Source organism: Belonocnema kinseyi, chromosome 4 (genome assembly GCF_010883055.1).
Source record: "Belonocnema kinseyi isolate 2016_QV_RU_SX_M_011 chromosome 4, B_treatae_v1, whole genome shotgun sequence".
Lineage (NCBI taxonomy): Eukaryota > Metazoa > Arthropoda > Insecta > Hymenoptera > Cynipidae > Belonocnema > Belonocnema kinseyi.
Window position 1 is genome coordinate 3,510,143 of NC_046660.1, and position 6,075 is coordinate 3,516,217.

Genomic DNA, 6,075 nt, shown 5'->3' on the forward strand with positions numbered 1-6,075 from the left:
AAATTTTTTAAACTGAAAATGAACTATTACATGTTTGGTTGAATATTTATTTTTTTAGTTTTAATAATAATTTTTACGCTAAAAATTTGACAAATTTTTTGATTTTTTTACAATTTAATTTTTTTCAGCTGAAAATTCTTATTTTATAGTAGAAAATTATCATTCTTGTTTTAAAATTCATCTACTTTGGTAAAAACATCATTATTTTGGTTGATCATTTAACACTTTTATTGAAAATTCGATTCTCTTTGTTGGAAAAAACATTTTTTAATACTTACATTTCAACTATATCATTTTTTATTAAAAATTTTTTTTTCTAGTTGAAAATTGATATATTTTTCGTTAAATATTGAACTATTGTGTTAATTTTTTTTTTGCTTAAAAATGGAATGCTTTCAGTTATTAAAAGTTTCTTTTTTAGTTAAATTATTCTTCGTGTTTCAAAAAGCATCTGTTTTGGTTTAAAATAATTTATTTTGTCTTTTTGAAAATTCGAATATGTCGTTGAAAACCAATTTTTGGAATTAAAAAATTTAACTGTATCATTCAGGTTGAAAATGTATTTTTTTAATTAAAAAATTTGTGTTTTTTTTGGTAAGGAAATTCACCTTTCTCAGTTAAAAATTTATCTTTTTTTTGGTAGAAATTTATGTTGAACCCTCAAACAAACCACATTAATTTACATCCAAACAGCTGCATTTTTAATAAAAAATAGGTATTTGTAACCAAGAACATTAATTTTTGACCAAAAAACACGAATTTTTAACAAAGTGCATAAATTTTGAACTTTAACAGATCAATTTTTGATAAAAATATAAATTTCAATATAATAATTACATAGTTTAATTGTTAGTTAAGAAAATTAATTTTCAGGCAAAAAAAAACGAATTCCGAAAATGAATTAGATTTCAAAAAATGCGATGTCAACATTTATTTGATTAATTCATAGTGCATATTTTTTCCTTTTCTACAGTTTTTTAACTAAATGGTTGAATTTTAAACGAAAAATCTATTTTCAATAAAACATGTAGTATTTAATTTCTTATTGAGGGAAATTGTTTTTTAATAAACAAAAACTAATTTTCTATGGGAGACTGTAATATTGTACTAAATATTTATATTTAATAGCAAATTGTTGAATTTTAAAGACAAATATACAACTTTTCTCAGATTCAGTTGAAATTTCAACCAGAGAATATAAATTTTCAACAAAAGAGTAAAATTTTCATTATTTACAACAAAAAATGTTAACTAAATTTTTGAATAAAAAATTTAAAAAATTACTTTTCAGAAAGTAGTTCAACTTTTAAGTAAACAGTTCAATTTTGTATCTAAAAAGATGAGTTTTTAACAAACTACTCGATTTTTAACCAAAAGAATTTATGTTTGGCGAAAAACACAATTCTTAACAGAATACGTATTTTTTCTACCAAATAGTAACATTTTCTTCCGAATTGTTGAATTTTTAAGTTAAAGCTAACAATTTTTAACAAAACAATTAAATTTTTAACCCAAAATGTGATTGTTTAACACAAAAGTTAAAAGTAAAACAAAAAAATCGATGGTTAACTCTATAATAACTAACAAATTTCTAGACAACAAAAAATTTAAATCCAATTTATGCATTTTCAAGCCAAACAGACGATTTTTCAATACAGCTGTTCACTTTTCAACTAAGAATTAAGATACTTTAACCAAATTTCCTTGATATATTGAAAATAGCATTGAAAAATAAAAAACGAAAGTTTTTTTTGCAACTTCAGGTAGAAATTTTAAAAACTGAAAATTTTTAAATATAACATTTCGAGTGAGAAATGTTTTTCTTTCATGATTATTTACGTTCATAAATATAAAAAAAATAAACTTTTTCCATACGCAAAAAGTTCAAAAAATACAAAATTTGCAAATTTCGTAGCAAAAGCTTTTAAAATATAATTACAGTTAAATTCTTCTCCAAGGATGCTAGCTTTTTTTTTACCAAAAAAGACCATTTTTTAATTAAACAGTTCATTTTCCAAAGAAATAGATTCATTTTCAACCAAGCGTTTACATTTTTTTACCCAAAAAGATAACATTTCTACCAAAATAGTGAAATTTTGTAACTAAAGGATAAATTTTTAAACAAAATAATTGACCTTTTAACTAAAAAAAGTATAAGAACATTTTTAATAACAAAATTTATTTAGATGGAAAATAAATTATGTCTTAACAAAATATTTCAAGTTTTAAGAAAAATCTTTTATCAGAAAAGAAAATTTTTTGTAAAAAACGGACATGATTTTTTTGCTAAATATTTGCATTTTCTACTAAAAAAGTCAAATTTAAAACTAAATCATTAAATTTTCAACCAAATGGTTGAATTTCGTAACAAAACGAGGTGAAACCCATACCAAAATACTGAATGAACTTTTAATAAAAAATATCTGGATTTTCTTAGTAAGTTCTATTAATTCAGTTTGCATTGAACCTTTTTAATAACATTTCTATATAATTTATTTCAATCACAAATTTATAATAATTTTCTTAAAGGTCGGAAAAGTGCGTAGGAGATTTTAAGGCCGAATTTTTTAATGTTACAAGATTAGAAAATATTAGAAAAAATTGAATAATTGAAAATATTTCAAAACATTTCCAAAATCATCAAAAGAGAATACGAAAGATTTTAAGGCAATATTTTTCATAATGCCAAATTTGTTTATTAATGTTTTAGGAGAAATGTGAATTATTTTAAAAGATACTTAAAAAAGTCAAAAGTTTTTAAGAGATTAAAAAATAGCAAAAATATAAATGTAGATTTTTGAAGATGTCGTTTTAAAAAGTTTTTATTTAGATTTCTAGGAAAATTTTAAATGTTTTTTTAAATTAAAAGAATTATATTTTCACTATTCTTTACAACTGTCAGGATGGCCGAGCGGTCGAAAGCGCCAAACTGAAGGCTTACAAACCTTCTCAGCAGATTGCAGAGTTCTGGGCCTTCTGGTCCTCTATGAGGGCGTGGGTTCAAATCCCACTTCAGACAATTTTTTTCGTTTTTAATAATTCAATTTTTATTTTTGAATATTGCAATATTTAATTATTATTTTTATCAAACCGGCTATATATAATTTCTGTTTTAACTATGAAATAAAAAAAATTTTGCCTGATATGTATATGGTTGAAAAAAAATTTTACCATTCCTTTAGGTTCATATTCTATTATTCTATTACATTAAATGATGAATATTATTATATTTTATTTTATTTTATACGATTTTAAAGAATTAAAAGAACATAAAATGTTGTTTTTTCAAAATTGAAACCAAACAATGTAAAATATTTAAATAAAAAATGATAAGGTATGCCAATGATTATTAATACTTTCGATATGAAATTCTGTAATTTTCAAAAATTTAATGGTTCGATAACTGGGCAATAACCATACATTTTTTTCACTGTCAATGTAGAAACTATTTAAATTTATATAGAGAACTTGATTAATTAAATCTTAAAATAATATTTAATTAATAGACTTTTGAAATCCTCTCGAACCAATTATTGCTTCAAATTCAAACAATAAAAATGTCGGAAGAATTTGACTATTACATTTTTGAAAATTACAAAATTTCATTTTGAAAGTATTGATGGGATATACACAATTTTCTGTATTTTTAATTCTTTGAAATCGTAGAATATAAACTAAAATATAATAATATGAATAATAGAATGAAATAATAAGAAAGTAGAATTAAGTCGAATATTAAATGAAAGAAATCGTTTGATTTTTCAACGTTTTAATTATCAGGAAGCATTTGTTTTAAATTCTTCATCAAAAAAATAATTGAATATTGCAATATTCAAGAATAAAAATTGAGTTATTAAAAACGAAAAAAAAATTGTCAGAAGTGGGATTTGAACCCACGCCCTCATAGAGGACCAGAATGCTCCGAACTCAGCAATCAGCTGAGAAGGTTATAAGCCTTGAGTCTGGCGCCTTAGACCGCTCGGCCATCCTGACAGTTCAGTACAAGCGACAAACGACGATTTTTTCGAATTCAAAAGACGATATAAATTTTCTTATGAATCTAAATCAAAGTTATCAATATCGAAATCTTTAAAAATCTAAATTCTGTTAAAAGTAATTTTTTAATCTTCTTAAAACTCATGAAATTTATTTCAAAATGATTCGAATTTGTCCTAAAACTTTTAAGAAATTCTAACAAAATTAGAAATGTTGCTTTAAAATCTTTCTGATTTATTTAAAATGCTATTTTTTATGTTTTTCGATGCTTCAAAATGTTTTTAATTATTCTCTTGCAATTACAATTTTATTAAATAGTCGTTCTAAATTATCTATTAATCTTTAAAAAAAAAGTTTAATCTCTTGTAAAATCTTTCAAAATTCTCAAAAGGCTCCTAACTTTTTGTTTAAAATCTTTAAAAATATACATTTCGTTAAAAATTTTTTTTAACTTCCAAGTCTCAAATAATATTTGAATAGCTTTTAACTTTATCAATAAATATTAAACTTATCCGATTCTTTCTGAAATGTTATAATCTGGAAAAAATAAAAAATCTTACTAATGTTCCAAGAAAATTTAGGACAAGTATTGTATTCTCTTGAAACATTAAAAACTTTTTTTAACTTCTGGGTTTGCAAAGTCTTTAAAAATATACAATTGTTTAATTATAAAATATAAATTTTGTTAATTTTTTGTTTTTGAAGCTTTTCAAAACCTCTAAATATCTCTTGATATAATTCAAAATGTTAAAAAAATTTGTTCAAACCTTGTAAAATTGAAAAAATTGGTCTTTCAATGTAAAATGTAAACAATGTAAATTTTTTAATCGTTTATTGGCGTCAAAACACTTACAGTTGTACCCTAAAATAAATAATTAATTTTTATTGGTAATTATAGAAAAATTAAAATTCAATCTTTATGTAATTCAATATTGTAAAAAAATTAATCAGCTAATAATTAATTTATTAATATTAATAATATTAATAAATTAATGTTAATATAAAATATTAATTAATTATATTAATATTAAATAATTTACTAATTATAAATTTATTAATTTGTAATAGAGGTATTCTAAAAAAAAAAAGTAAACTTTTATTGTAAAAGTAATAGCTAATATTGAATTCCATAATCTGAAAGTAAATAATTGAATCATGTTTCTTAATTTAAATTCTCTCAAATTTAATCTTAATGAAATTCAATATGATTGTCAAAATTATTTCGCTAAAAACTAATTAAATAATTCCAAACATAAAAAGCTTAAAGCAATTATTTTTATTGCAAGAAAAAAATTATTTTTCATTGTATACATATATTTTTTTAAATTTTAATTTGAATTTCTGAATATTTTAATTCCTTTTGAAATAATCCCAGAAAATGTTTCAATTTTACCAAAATGATTTAATAAGTATTCAATTATTAAAAAAAAAAATAAACCTTAAATTATTGTGTTCGTTGAAAATTCAAATAATTTGAAGCTTTAAACAATTTTTTTCATTGAGACATTCAAGTAATTCTCACTTTATATATTTTTCAATTTGAAAGAGTCTTTGTTTAAGTTAAATTATTTATAAACCCTTAAATAATTCTATAAAATATAAATTTTAGAAGAATCGAACTCAAAATTGTATTTCTAAAAAATTTAATTCATTTTTTCAGTTCACCATTTAAAATTTACGAAATTTAAATTAGACCAAAATCCAAATTATAAATACCATTTAACGTCCAATAATCAAATTGATGCAAAATCCTGTTAAACAAAACAAGAATCCAACGACCAAATTTGGACCAGAACGAATAAACGAAAATCAAAAAAACCCTATTGTAATCAAACTTTCGGTATCAAAGAGAGAGCACCTGTTCGTGGGTGCTGTCAATTTCTACCACTTAAAATTTTCTTGCCTTGATAAGGGAGGTACTGTACGAGTACCGAAACGTTGATTACAATAGGGTTTTTTTTGTTTTCGTTTATTCATTGTGGTCCAAAGGGGGAGGGTCGGTAAGGCCGGTTTTTGGCCTAATTTATTTTTGGACCAAAAAATCTGAAAAAATCATGGTAGTATCTTATAAGTATCCCG

At 22.3% G+C, this 6,075-nt stretch overlaps 1 non-coding gene across 1 annotated transcript; it reads right to left on the minus strand.

The window, feature by feature from the left end:
- Positions 1 to 3,872: 3,872 nt before the first annotated feature.
- Positions 3,873 to 3,993, minus strand: Trnal-caa. Its single transcript has 2 exons — positions 3,956 to 3,993; positions 3,873 to 3,917 (listed from the first exon to the last, which is right to left on the minus strand). It is a non-coding gene; the product is annotated as a tRNA-Leu (tRNA).
- Between the last annotated feature and the right edge of the window lie 2,082 nt (positions 3,994 to 6,075).